At 49.7% G+C, this 14483-nt stretch overlaps 1 protein-coding gene across 2 annotated transcripts in view; it reads left to right on the top strand.

Annotated features, from left to right (window-relative positions):
* The window catches only part of CAMKK1 (calcium/calmodulin dependent protein kinase kinase 1), a 65818-nt gene that overhangs the window by 5881 nt on the left and 45454 nt on the right, over nt 1-14483 (top strand). The window contains exon 1 of one of the 2 annotated variants that reach the window (XM_072618962.1): nt 874-985. The exons of the other annotated variant lie outside the window; for it this stretch is intronic. The gene's annotated coding sequence lies outside the window, so the exon portion shown is untranslated. Of the gene's footprint in view, nt 1-873; nt 986-14483 lie in introns of those variants that run through there. 2 annotated transcript variants of the gene reach the window in all.

The raw sequence follows: 14483 nt of genomic DNA, 5'->3' as shown, positions 1-14483 counted from the left end.
CCCCTTCTCCCCTCCCCAGCCATGGCCTGGTGGCTCAATCCAGCCATCTCTGACTTGAAGTTAGGCCCAGGTGCTTGCTTCTATGATATTTGCGTGGAAGGATCTGATGGATGTATGAGTGCGTGTGTGTGCATGTGTGCATGTATGCGTGTGCACACACACATGCTATGGGAACCCATGGTATCAATTAGTGAACAAGGGTTCCCAAGTAGCCTGCAGAATGGAGGTGCTAGTCTGTACCTCGCCCCTGGAAAGCGAGGAACAATGGGGTGGGTGGGGAATCACAGCTGGCCTACCTTAGTTCTTTGCACAATCTGGTCCTGGATAAAGGCTTGTGGAATTTGAATGCTACACCTAATGAATGTTAGTTGGTGGATTTGAGGATTTAAGGACCAAGTGACGAAGGGAGACACAGAGGGCCCAGGGAGGCTGCCTGGTGGGACCTCTCTGGTCCCCACACAGGCAATGGGGCACAGGACCACAGTGGTGCAGCCAGGGATGTGCTGGGGAGGGCTTCCTGGGATCCTGCTCTCTCCCCATTTGTCCCAGCTCCTTCCTGGTCTCTCCCCCTGCCTGGGCAGCTGAGGTCCAGGTGATGAGCTCCCAGGGATGCCCCCACAGCCAGGCTTGTCTGTGAGCATGACTCGGCAGCTGCCCCGGCCCCGCTGCTGGAGAGGCTGGCTACTTCCCAGCTCTGCCAGATTCTGACTCATTTCTGTAGGCTGGCTGCCGGCTGGCTGGCCGTGGAGTGGGAGGGTGACTCACTTAACCTGGACAGGATTGGCTTGTTGGCAACACCAGGAAGGGCTCCTCCCTGCTGTCCCGGGGTGGTGCTCAACTTCCCCATGAGCCTTTGCTCCCTGCCCTGCCACCCCATTTCTTCATCAAGGGACAGGTAGTGGAGAGCAGTAGGTAAGAGCTCGCAGAATGGGGTCAGAGGGCTGACCCTGGTGCCCCCTCCTGACCCATGGCTGGAAGGAGCTAGGTAGGTGACCAGAAACTTCTTTGGGGTCCACAGGGAATGAGGGTTCAAGCAAGGATTCGAACCCAGGGACTTTGACTCCAAATCCAGAGTTCTTTCCTCTGTGCTTACCATCCTGGGATATCATCCTCGGGCTTTAACCTTGGCACTCCTCTGCCTACCTCCATCCTACACCCGTCCTCTGTACCAGAAGGGCTAATCTGTCACTAGCCTTGCATAGCACCACGGTTCCTACCTCCATGCCCATGCCCTTCCTTCTCTTCCCCCTGACCTGCCTTTGCCCCCTCCTCTGGGGAATCTCTCCATCTGCCCTAACTGACACTTGTCTCCTCTCTCACCTAGAACTTGACCGTCTCTAAGCAGTCCCTTGAGTGCTCCCCATGGTTAGCTTTTGTTGCAGGCATCTCCTCTCTGAGAATCAGGGCCTGGGAGGTGGGGTCAGATAATTCCCTATCCTGCCACTGCCATCTCTTTCTCCAGGTGGGGTTCTGAGGAAAGTCAAGTGTTGCTTCTCTGCTCAGATGGGAAGGGGGAGGTACTTGTGAGCAGTGGCAAGGCAGAGGAGAGGAGGGGCATTGGGGCTTCAAAGATATACTGGTCCTCTTCCCTTCAACTGGACAATGGAGAGCCCATTATACAGAATGGGGTACCTAACTAAAGGCAGAGAAGGCAATGCTTGGGTCAGACACAGGAGAGGGAAATGAAGTCAGTTATATAGCAGATATCAAAACCCAAAGTCAAACTGAGTCAGATGGTCTGGCAGAAGGAGCCAGTTCACAGAGAGAAGTGTAAAAAACCAATCTATTCTGTCAAAGCCCAAAGGTAGGAACATGAAATGAAGAGAGTTCATTTCACAGCAGTTTATAAGAAGCAGACCCAGGGGTTATGACTGACCATAAACTCAACATGAAAGTCATTTGAGAAGTTTGGAGAGTGCCAGGAGAGTCTGGCAACCAGGAGAGAGGAAAGATGGCCTTGCTTGGCTGTGGGAAGAAGGGTCAGAAATATTTGACAAGATGCTTTGTGTGCCCCACCTCTGGCCTCTGTGAGTGGGGAGGCATGGCTCCTATGGAAAAGGCTGCAAGGATGGGGCATCACTCAAAAAGAGGATGTGGGAGAATGTTGGTTGGAAAGCATGAGGGAAGTTCTTAAAGTTGGGTCTCACCATGACGCCCCATAGTGCTGTGGAGGTGACCCTTGTTCTTGGGGTCATGAGCTCACACTTGCTCTAGTGAGTCTTTCTGGACGGAAGAGCTTCCAGTATGGGCCTAGGACAGCTGGGAATGACTGGGGACAGCTGGGGATGGCTGAGGATGGCTGGGGACAGCTAGAAATGGTGAGGGATGCTGGGGATGACTAGGGACATCTCAGGATAGCGGCACATGGCTGGGGATGGCGGGGGACGACTGGGGATGACTGGGGATGACTGGGGATCACTAGGGACGGCTAAGGAGAGAAAAGTTTCTTGGTAGCCTGGCATGGGATGATAATTAGAGGGATAGAGTGACCACTCTGAGGATGAGTATTGAGGGGCCATGGGCTGCATCAATGGAGGGGTCACCCACACTGTGGCCATCGGGGAGCATCCAGGATTGAATGTTATAGAATCAGCACTCGGGGGAGGGGTTGTGATAAAACCCAGAGGTCTGAGAGTTGTACTGCTTGTAATGAGATGGGGAGATTGATCTCCCTCAGAAAGTTGGGGGAGGGGAGGTGCCTAAGGGCCATGTGGTCAAGCTGATCTGCTCCACCATCGAATTAGGCCCTGGCCTTTGAAGGGCAGAGGAAGAGGGCAGGTTCTGACCCGACAAATATGTGTCCTCCAGGTGTGGACTCCTCCAGGTTCCTTGATTAGAGGCCAACTTGTTGGGGGTAGGGATCATTTCATTCACTGTAGGTATCTCTGGTGCCTGGAACACAAGAGGTGAACAATAAATACTTGATTTATTGAGAGAGCCAGCCTTCAGGCTCTAGGTTCTAGACCCTAGTGCTTCAGGGAGAGAGGAGCCAAGGACTCAAATGGAAAGTCTGTCCTCAGTGGGATCACTGTCTCCAAAATACTGCTGGTAACGCTGTGTATTGTAATCACAGATTGGTGGGTGTCCCATCCCTTCCTGGCCTCTGAATCCTCTAGAGCAGGAGGTGTCTGATCTAAGATTGTGTGCCTGTGTATGTGTGCACACGTGCATGCGTGTGCATATGTGTGAATGTGAATGTGTGCATGCACACGTCTATGTGTGTGCATGTGTGCATGCATGTATGCATGTGTGTGCACATATGTGTGTGAGTGTGATCACTTCACCAGCCCTACTGGAGTGGCAGGAAGCCCCCTGAGGGCAGGCACTGGTGTTTTCTTCTCTGAGCCCACAGAACCTGTCTTTGCACCCTGGCCCTTGATGGGTGCTGAGATAAAATAAAACATGTTTTTAGCTGATCTCCTAATAATTTTGCTTAGTTCTGTCTCCCTTACATCCAGGTCATGTCCAAGTCTAGACCCCACCATCCTGATACCATTGGTCCTCTATGAAAGGTAAAGCACCTCAGCAGCATCAGTGTGGCTGGGTGAGATGTTTGAAGGGCCAGTGGAGCCTGGCCTGGCAGAGAGGAGGCAGAGCACCACGCATGTGTTGCTGTTAATGTGCTCATGGCGATGGCATTTGGGTCCCCTCCCCCAGCCCCGTCTCTTCACCCAGGACAGCCTGAGTACGGTTTACCTTCAGCTGAGGCCAGGCTATTTCAGTCTTTGGGGGCGCCTCTCTTCTAGTGTGTACTAGAGTTCCCTTTCCCACGGTGGAGAGGGGGGGTAGAGAAGGAGAAAATGTGTGGGGGGGATGGGCTAGGATGAAGGAGCCTCTTTATTTCCTGTCTCTTGTCAGGCTCAGCTCAAACCCTGAGAGAAGGGTTGTGTTTGAAAGTGCATTCAGTCCTTTTATCAGGGAAGGAGGAGAAAGATGACAAGGTGACAAGGGAAGTGGGGTGAGGGGAGAAGAGGAACCCACTTACAGGACCCCAGCCCAAGGGGAGAGGCTTGCCCAGGTTTGCCAGATTCTGGGAGCAGCAGCCCAGCTTGGAATTCCGAATGCATTCTCAATGAACTAATGAAAAAACATTCACTGAACACCTCGTATATTCCAGGCCCTGAGCTAAGGTATGGGGTACAAAGAAAGGCCAAAGTCAGTCCCTCGCCTTGGGGAGCTCCCAGGCTCATGGGGGAGACAGATATTTTAATCAGTAGGAACATGCAAGATACATGCAGAGTAGGTAAAAGGAATTAATACTATTAATACAACCATATTAATAATATTATTTCATAAATTAGAAATGTGAAAAAAATACAAAGGGTGTTAATAAAATAAATCCATGCACGTTACGTTGGTTTATAGCTCAAGATTTGTCTGTTTTATACAATGGCAGAAAGATCTTGATTTAATTTTGTCTGATGCAGTCTGCCTCCAGGTCACACAGCCAGTAAGGATCAAGCATCTGAGGTTGGACTTGAACTCAGCCCTCCTGAGTCTAGGGCCACTGCTGTATTCACAGTGCCATCTAACTGCCCCTCTTAATTTTATTTGAATAAAATACCAGCTAAGAAAATGTATGAACATAGAGACAACTGTTTTTGTTTAAAAAAAAAGGAGAAGAAGAAGGTGGGGGCGGAGAGGAGGAGAAGTGGGTGTTGCTACACAAAGTTTGAAGGCCTCTCACACAGAAAGGGTTACCGCAAGCAGCAGTGTGAGGAGATCCCAGTGGGCAAAGTCCTTCCACTCACACAGATCACAGCCAGTGGTGTGGGGAGTCAGAGAGGTTCACTGACTTCCCAAGGCCACACAGCCTGCAAGTGAGAAACAAAAGTCCCATTCAAACCCAGGCTTTCCACATTCTAAACGAATGCTTTGTGTTGAGGTGAGCTGTCCAGCAGGCCTGGGAGGAGGGAAGCTCTGGGACCCAGGCCGGGAGCTAACAAAGGCTTTCCCAGGGAAACATTGTTGCCTTTGGGCCTGGAGAGGGCTACAGAGAAACAAAGCTCTGTGTAGGGAACTCGGTGGCAACCTGGGCATTCCGGGGCAGCCCTTGGGATGTCTGTGGAAAGCTTTCTAACTGCCAATCACCTTCTAGGCCAATCCCTTTGTTTTACAGAGGAGGAAACTGAGGCCCAGAAAGGAGGGCTGTGTGTTTAGGGTCACTTGAAATCATTGGCAGACCTGGGAAGGGGGAAATATGCATTTATGTAACACTCACTGTATGCCAGGCGCTGGGGCATCTCATCTTCACAACAGCCCTGCAAAAGTGGTGCTATTATCCCCAAGCAGAGGTTAAGTGACTTACCTAGGGTCATGAGAAGGATCTGGGCTGAGGTCAGTGTCATTCCAGGCCCCCAGTCTGTTCACTACCAGCTGGGATTGGAACCCAGCTCCTCAGACACTCCCATTCAGAGAGGCTTTGGAAGTTCTGAAAGGATGGGCAACATTGGATTTGTCTGGGGTCACAGTTCACATTTGAAAAGTCAGGAAGGAAGGTGTCCACATTGTGGGGTAAATGTAGGGTGGACTTCAACCCAGAGAGGCTGGGCATGTCTCTCCAGGAAGGAGCCCAGTCCTATTCAGCCAGACTTTACCTCCCAAAAGATCCAGGGATATCTCATCAAGCGTTTTCATAGTACTTCAGCTGTTCCTAGAATGAGAGTGTGCGTACCTTAGATTCAGGCTAAAGTCATGTTCAGAGGCAGTGAGATGTGCATAATGCCCAGAGCCCTGAGCCTGGATCAGGAAGACCTGAGTTCAAATCTGACCTCAGACATTTCCTAGCTGTGTGACCTGGGCAAGTCACTTTACCCTGTTAGTCTCAGTTTCCTCATCTGTAAAATGAGCTGGAGAAGGAAATCACAAACCACTCCAGCATCTTTGCCAGGATAAAGGCATTAACAGCATTGGCATGCCATGGGCCATGGGGTCACAAAGAGTTGGACTAGACTGAACAAAGCCCCTTAGCCAAAAGAAAAGCTTGGATAGGCCCTTGTGGGGTGCAGCATTCCCAATGGACCCAAGCTGGCCTCTGCTAGATGGAGCTCACCCTTCTCAGTGAGGGTGAATCCTGCACTGTCAAAGGATGCCCAAGTGCCATCACTGAGCAGGGCATCAACTGACCTTGGTTAACCCTCTAATTCATTCATGTCCCCATCCAGAGTGAGTCTGCCTGTCTGCCCCACCCTCTGCCTCCATCTCGATCTCTCTCTTTCTTTCCCTCTCTCCCTCCCCTTTCTCTCTTCCCTCCTTCCCTCCTTCTCTCCCCCCCCTTTCCTCTCTGCCACTCCCTCCCTTTTCTCTCTGAATTACCTCATATCTGTATTTTTCCTTAGCCAAGTATGTACACATCATTTCTCCCCAGCAGACAGGAAGCTCCCTGGGGACAGGATATAGCTTTTCTTTTGTGCCCCCCTAAATGCTATGCCCAGAATAGGCATTTAATGTTACAGATGAGGAAACTGAGAAGGGAACAGACTTGAGTCAGGATTTGAAAGCAGGTACTTTGACTCCCAGTCAGGACTTTTCCCACTAGACAATGATGTCTCTCTAATTTCAGAGATATGCGGGTGGGAGCAGAGGTTCTCATTGCTAAAACAGAATTGGATACCGTGTGTGTGTGTGTGTGTGTGTGTGTGTGTGTGTGTGTGTGTGTGTGTGTGTGTGTGTGTGAGAGACACAGACAGAGAGAGAGAGAGAGACAGAGTGGCAGAGACAGAGAGACTGAACTGACATGGGAACTCCCAACACCCCACTGGAATGCTCCATTTCTGGCCCAATTTCTCTGGGGCTGTTCTGGGCTCATTCTGACTTTTTACCTTTAAGCCAAGCCTTCTAACCTGTTCAGAGCCAGCCTCCCTCGGGGTCCTGCTGTCTCTGCCCTGTTCTTTTCCCTAGATGGGCCCTGGAAGTCACCTCCATTGACTCCTGGCCCTTGTCCATTCCACAGAGGAAAGGACCTGGTGTTTTGTTCCTCCAAATGGCCAGCCCTGCACTGAGCTGCCTTCAGGCTGGATGTGATGGAAGATGAGTTCCTGGGAGGCTGGCATCAGGCATCAGGCAGAGGGGCCTGAAAAACAGCCATGCTGGGCCCTCCCTTCCTCTTCACTGCCCCCACACAGCCCAGGGGCTGTCCTAACTTAGGAATTCCTGCTGGTCCCTTGCCCACATGCCAGCAGGAATCCTTTGTCCCAGGCCCAGGGGCTTCCTCATACAGCATGTTTGGAAACTTTCTCTTCACATGGATAGGACCCATTCAGACAAGACAGCCTGGGCCAGAGAGGACAAGGGGGCACCAAGAAGCTGGACCTCTGACATGCACCTGTCTACCTGGAGAATGAGAGACAGAATTAGAGGGAGGGAGGTAGGGAGGCCCCACAAAGCCCTGCCTGGGACTGAGCCACCTGCAGCTAGCTTTAACTGATCTTCTAGGCTAACCCACAGCTCTCACCGAGAGATGATTCTCTGCTTGAATTCTGCAGTTTAGAGGCATTTCCCTCCCCCTCCCAACTTGGGGTAGAAGTCCCCACCCCCACTGGGCCACCACACCCTGGGTCCATGTTCCGAGGAGGATGTCAGGAGTTCTGCCTTCCTGAAAGACCTAGGGAAATGACAAACATGCATACTGAGGGCTTGACTCATGCACTTGGCCCAAGCCTGGGGTTCAGGTTTTCTAGCCCTGGACCAGGATGCTTGGCCCATTCCCCGAGACCAGGGCCCTGCCCTTCCAACTGTCTCTGAGGTCCTGTGGATAGAGGGGCTGGGAGTGACGGAGCAAAAGCCAAGGCAAGTGAACCCTCCCACCACCTGGCATCTGCCTGTCTGCTGCATCCGGGATTTTCCAGAGGAGCCTCAGAAACACAACAGCAATGAGAGAAGATGTGTCTGCAGAGCATTCACAGACTGTGATCTCATTGCAGGTTCCCCACAGCTCTGGGAGGAAGTGCTGTCATGGCCACTAGAGAGATGAGAGAATGCTGAGCAAGTTTCCCAGCTCACAGAGCTGCTGTGTCACAAGCAGATTTGAACTCATGGCTTTCTGACTCCAGACCTCTTTCCCCAACGAATGCCAAACTCCCTCTCATGTTCTTCCCAGGTTCCAGCCACTTCAGAAGTGGCATCTGGAAAGCTCCTGGGCCCTAAAGCCTTGGAGAAGTAGCCTTCTACCCATGGAACCCAGAACCTCTCTCTACTTCACTCTGGGCTTTTTTTGGCTGCAGGGCTACTAATTCAGGTGGCTGAGTCTGTAGTGAGTGGCTCTCTGAAGGTAGTAAATTAGCCTCCTTGATCCTGGCTAGCCTCAGCTCTAAACTAGGGCCCTGCTTCCTTGGAAGTGGGTGGGTGGCCAGTCCATAAGCTCTGGGAGTGCTTTGAGCTTAGCTGGCTCTCGGTTTGTCCTGAGTAATCTCCATTAGATCAGACTATTGGTAAGTAAGCACTTGGGGATTCCCCCCATTATATCCAGGACCTAAGCTCAGTCAACACTGTTATGTGGATGACTGTAACCAGAGAACAGGCAGACAATCAGCAACGGTGATTAAGCATCTACTTCGTGCAGACAGGAACAGATGTTGTCTGAGATGCTGCTTGATTCGTATGTCTGATCTGGCAGAGTGCTGCCTCTCTGCTGCTGGTTTTTCCAAAATTCTGTGCGTGTGCGCACACGCGCACACGTGAATGTGCGTGTATGTCTGTGTGTCTGTATATCTGTTTGTGTGTGTGTGTGTGTGTGTGTATGTGTGGTGATGGTGGTGGTGAGGAGGGGCATGGAACCTCTGGTCTCTGGTCCAGGACCTTCTTCAGCCAATTAGTCAGCTGAACACTGTATCTATGGCAGTGTTGGGTTTTCCTCAGTTTCCCCAGGACCATGCCAGAACAGTGAGGCTGGGGGTACTGTGTGACCTTTTCTGTTCTTTGCACTGGCTGGAAGCTTCTAGAAGCAGCCGGTCTCTCTTTTGCGTAGGAATGAAAACAACATGTAACAAATATCAGAATCTTTTCTTAGAAGGGGCTCCACAGCTCAGGTCCCTCACGTTGGACAGCGTCTGTAGCCTCCACTTTGGACCTCGAAGCTTGCCCCTCCCTTTAGGACCCTGTTGCCAAAAGCCTATAGTCTAACCAGAAGTGGTGGCAGAAAAATCAAACCACTCCCTGTAAGTTTTAAAACGTGAGATGAAGCCAGAGTGCAGGAATGAGGGCTACCAAGACTGGAACCTGACACCCTCAGTGTTCAGTCAGCCAGCAGGGTCGTAGTTTATGAGTGCTCAGCTCATAAAGGAGATGCGTTCTCTCCTGGAGCCTCAGCCAGATGGTGACACAGCAGACAGTCCAGGTCACCTTCGGGATTCTCTCTCTGGGCCATGCCCGGAGCCCTGCTGGGGAGGGAAAATTTAAATTGTGACTCTAAGGAAAAAACACCACATGAGGACCAGGAAGGAAGATTCCAACATCCCCTTCATGACCAGCTGGAATAGGAGAAGCATCTCTGTGTAGGTAGCACAGGGACACCTCCAGCAAGGAAGGTCTCACGGAGAAGACAAGGAACCTGTCCCAAGCATGGGCAAAGACATAGAGGCTGGAGCCAGCCCTTCCTCAGCCAAATGTTCAGTTCAGTGTGAGTATTTACACCTTAGAAGCTGGCAGTTCTGGAGGAGGTCTTCTTGCCCACCAAGAGCTGTAAGAAAGTTCTTGCAACAACCCAGATGGTGGGGGTTGTTGGGAGCTGGGACTAGGGCTGGGCCAGCAGGAAGAGAGACAAAAGGACAGATTCTGAGAGAGCGTCATGGGTTAGAGAAAAGAGAGGAAGAAAAGTGGAAATGAATCTTAAGGGTACAAACATGGGAGACTGAGGAAATGGAAGGGCCACATACAGTTGAAGTCAGCAGGAGCAGCAGATTTGGGAGAAAGAATCCCGAGCACCATTTTGGACCCCCGGAATAGAAGGTGTTTGTGGGATTTCCAGGTAGAGATGCCTGAGCATGCCTCAGTCTTCCAGGAAGCAGGAGGCTTCACCATCATCTGTACCTGGTGAGGAGAAGAAAAGCTTGAGAACTGAATGAGATGAGGAGTCAACATGGGTGAGGAGGAGGGATTGCCTAGCAGTGGTGAGGGCCCAGCCTCGCCTGGGTTCTGTGAACTCTAGGCCTTGATTTCTTACTAGTGTGACTGCTCATCCATGCTCAGCAGCCCTGCCGTCCACCCTGGCTTTTTCTCTGAGATTGTAGTCGTATGATATATTTTAGAACAACCTCAAAGCTACGCCATCAGTTTCATTTACTATTAAATATAGTTCCTTTTGATGGGTTTTGTCTGGCATTTTTTCCATAACTTTTTCTTTTAATACAGGAATTCAGCCCATTTTTGATGTTATAAGGGGTTAAAATCTCTTCAGGTTTTGTCTTCATGTCAGTCATCTGACTCTTCTACAACTCCTGCTACTCTTTAGTAAATTAAATTCATTTCTTTTAATACATGAACTATTTGTGACTGATGACCTTGACTCTCATTTTGTGAAATATGAGTCACTTTTTCAGCAGAGCAGTGAGCAGATCGTAGCTTTAGAATGGAATGGAATTATACATGTCCTCTTACCCACACGCTGCAGAACAAGGCAACCACTCTGCCTGGGTCCACAACACCTTTATGTCACAAAACCTTGATGGGCCCTCACTGCTACATGGCAATCCTTTTACTCCTCCCAAATTAGCTCATTCTCCCACTCTTCCCCAGGGTTCTCATCCCTCCTCAAACCTTCCATGACCCCCCCCCCTCCACCCTCTCAGTTGAAACCCTTGTCTTGTATTTTACAGAAAAAAGTGAGGACATTCACCATGAGCTTCCCCTTCTCGCCTCCTCATCTCCCATCCCTCAGGTGCCTTCCTCCACTATTCCCCCTCAACCCCACCTCTCACGAGGAGGTGGTGCTTCTCCTGGTCCATCCCGTCTCCTCGCTCAAAGGATCTCCTTCCATCCCGTCTCCTCCAGCAGATTGAACTCCTCTCCCTTCTACTCTCTCGCTCATCTCCCATCTCTCCCTGTCTACTGGCGGCTTCCCAGAGGTTTGTAAACATGGCTATGTTTCCCCATCCTTAAGAAACCATTACCTCATCCATCCACCCCCACTAGGTGTCATCCCATATCTCTCCTGCCTTTTGTGGCTAAACTCCCAGAAAAGTCAGTCTACAATAGATGCTTCCTCTTTCTTTCTTGCCACTCTCATCTTAATTCTATATAGTCTGACTTCCTACCTTCTTATTCCACCAAAACACGCCCCTTCAAAGTTGCCATTGATCTCTTAATCACCAAATACAATGGTCTTTTCTCAGTCTTCGTTCTCCCTGACCTTGCTGCAACCTTGGACACTGCTGGTCACTCTCTCCTCCTGGACATTCTCTTCTCTCTAGGTTTCCAAATGCCTCTTCCCTCTCTCTTCGTCTCCCTCTGCCTCTCCCTCTCTCTGTCTCTCTCTCCTTCTCTCCCTCCTTCTCTCCCTCTCTCTCTCTCTCTCTCTCTCTCTCTCTCTCTCTCTCTCTCTCTCTCTCTCCCTCTCTCTCTCTCTCTCTCTCCCTCTTCCTCCTACCTCTCTGACTGCTCATTTGCTGGATCCTCCTCCCAATCTAACCAATCTAATCCTCCCTCTAACAGCAACAGGCACAACAACACCCTCTAACCACAGGAGTCCCTCTGGCCTGTGTCCTGGGCCTCTTCTCTTCTCCCTTTATACTATTTTAATCTCATTAGTTCCTATCCATTTAACATCTATCTCTATGCTGACAATTCTCAAGTCTACCTTTCCTTCCCCAATCTTTGTGCTGATCTCTGATCTCCAGCTGCCTTCCAGAGGCCTAGAACTGGATTCCAGTACATCTTAAACTCAGCAAGTCCAAAACAGAACTTGTTACCTTTTCCCCTCAAATACTCCCTTCTTTCTGCCTTCCCTGTCACTGTACAAGGCACCCCCATGCTCCCAATCCCCCATACTCTCAACCCAGGAATCATCCTGGACTCCTCCCTCTCTCTCACCACCCCCCCCATCCAGTCTGTAGCCAAGATCTGTGGATTTCACCTTTGCACCGTGTCTTGCCCATTTCACCTCTGCAGCATCTCTTGCCCGTTTCACCTCTGCAGCATCTCTTGCCCATTTCACCTCTGCAGCATCTGTCACCTATTTCATCTTGGCAGCATCTTCTCAACACACCCTCTCCTCTCTCCAGACACTATCCCAGCCCTGGTACAGACCCTCTTCACCTCACACCTGGACTATGGTGATAGCTGGTATGGGTCTGCCTACCTCAAGGCTCTCCCCTCTCCAGTCCATCATCCATTCAACCACCAAAGGGATTTTCTTAAAGTCCAGGTCCAATCATATCACACAGACCTTGGCTTCTAAGTCTCAACTGAAACCTTACCTTCCACAGGAAGCCTTTCCCAAGCCTTCTTGATTCCAGCACTGTCTCTCTGATGATAATTCCCAATTTGTCCTCTCTTTGTTTGCATATTTGCTCCCCCCTTAGACTGTGAGCTCCTTGAGGCCAGGGACTGGCTGTTGCCTTTCTTTGCATCCCCATCCTTTAGCACAGTGCCTGGCCCACATGGTTGAAACTTAATAAATTTTATTGACTGAGTACTTAATCCAACTCTCCTCCCTGTTACAGAGGGAGAAACTGAGGCCCAGAGAAGGACATGGCAGAAACAGTATTTAACCTCCGGTTTTCTGAAATCACCATTCTTTTTATGCTCTACACCACTTCCTCCTCCTTTTTGAATTATCTTTTTAATTTAGTTATTATAAAAAAGGATATATTTTGACCCCTTTCTCTTTCCACTCATCATAGTGCACATTTCTAACTCAAACTAAACTATACTCATTTCCATTGAAGTTACACACAACGCGTGGATTGTTTTGTGATTTTCAAGCTAAAAAGCGTGTTATTACTTTTAGGAATTTACTGTTCTGTTGACCTAGAATTCTTCCTCTGCTGGCAGTTGAGCTCTTTGTACTTCTTCGATTTTGTGGATAAATTTGTTGAGGTTTTTCAAAGAGATGCTTTTGAGGCAACTAAAGGGTGCCAGAGCGCACTGACTTAGCGTTTGGCCTAAAGTGAGAAAGACCCTGAGTTCAAATGTGGTCTCAGACACTTTCTAGCTTCACAACCCTGGGCAAGTCCTTTCACCTCGGTCTACCTCAGTTTCCTCAACTGTAAAATAAAATAAATAAATGACAGCACCTGCCTCACAGCATTCCTAGGAAGACCGAATGAGATATTTGTAAAGTGCTGAGCACACAGTGCCTGGCACATAGTAGGCACTCTATACTTATTCCCCATCCTTCACCTTCTCTTTCCCCTTTCCCTCTGCCCCTTATCAGAATGTGCTGATTGTGCCAGGATATATATTTGAGAGATCTACTCCTGTGCCTTTAAGAATCCTGGATAGACCTGCTTGCTTTGCCATCTTTCTCCTGTGACTGAGAAGTACCGTGTTTAATTGGCGTTTTTATATACTTTTCTTTCTTTTCCTAAGTGTGTAGGGGTTCTTTGTTTGCCATAATAATTCTAAAACTTAGCAATAATGTCTCTAGAAGACTTGATAGGATTTCACCTTGCAGAAGTCCTGTGAATTTTTCCTACTTGCCTGTATTTGACCACAGAAACCTCAAATGTTAGGCTGATTTGTTCACTTGTTACATACTTTCTAAAATTTTGACTAATCTAAAGCTGAAATTCCCTGGCCTCTCTTCTGAGTTTTCTGCCTTCATCCATATACCTGTGCATTGTTTCCTAAGTTTTGTGACATTCTGTTTTATTTCTCCCAATTCTGTGCATCCCGCTGGGTGGTCCCTTCTGGGATGTGTTCTTGGGGGATCTCCTTCTGTGCTCAACTCCCATTCTGTGACTGCAACATCTGCGGCTTCCATGGAAAGTTCCCCTCTTCTGCATCACTTGGGCCTTTTCTCCTTGCTAAGTTGGCATGTTATTTTGTCTCTCTGGTCCATTTCCTGCTTCCTATCTTTTCTTCTTTCACATTTCCTGCTGGCCTGCCTGTTGGCAGTGTTCCCACTGCATGGCTGAAGATGTCTTATCCCTGATATCTCTGACCTTGCTGACACAGCTGCACTAGACACTGTCCTTGACTCACTTATCTTTTAGATAAGTTTTATTTTCTTGGTTTTGTTTCCAAAGTTCATGTGGAAGCCTGAAAACTTACTGTTTTGCTGCTGCCTCTTCTCAAGACCTTTGCTACTGGGTCTTCCTGCTCCTTCTCCTTCTCCCCTCCTGTCATTCCCTCCTTGTTCCTCCCCCCCAGGACAGAGGGGGTGATGGGGGAGGGCTGCTGGTATCTGTTGGATGACTTGGAATCACAGCATGTCAGGGCTGCAGGGGACCAGAGGATGCATCCAGTCCAGGGTCCTCTTCCTCCAAACTTTTTCTGAGCTACTGGCAGTCAGGACTCTGAATCCAAGCCTCTGGGCTCCAAGCCTA

Source organism: Notamacropus eugenii, chromosome 6, assembly GCF_028372415.1.
Source record: "Notamacropus eugenii isolate mMacEug1 chromosome 6, mMacEug1.pri_v2, whole genome shotgun sequence".
Classification (NCBI taxonomy): Eukaryota; Metazoa; Chordata; class Mammalia; order Diprotodontia; family Macropodidae; genus Notamacropus; species Notamacropus eugenii.
Note: the sequence above shows the minus strand (reverse complement) of the source record. Positions and strands in the feature narration are given on the sequence as shown.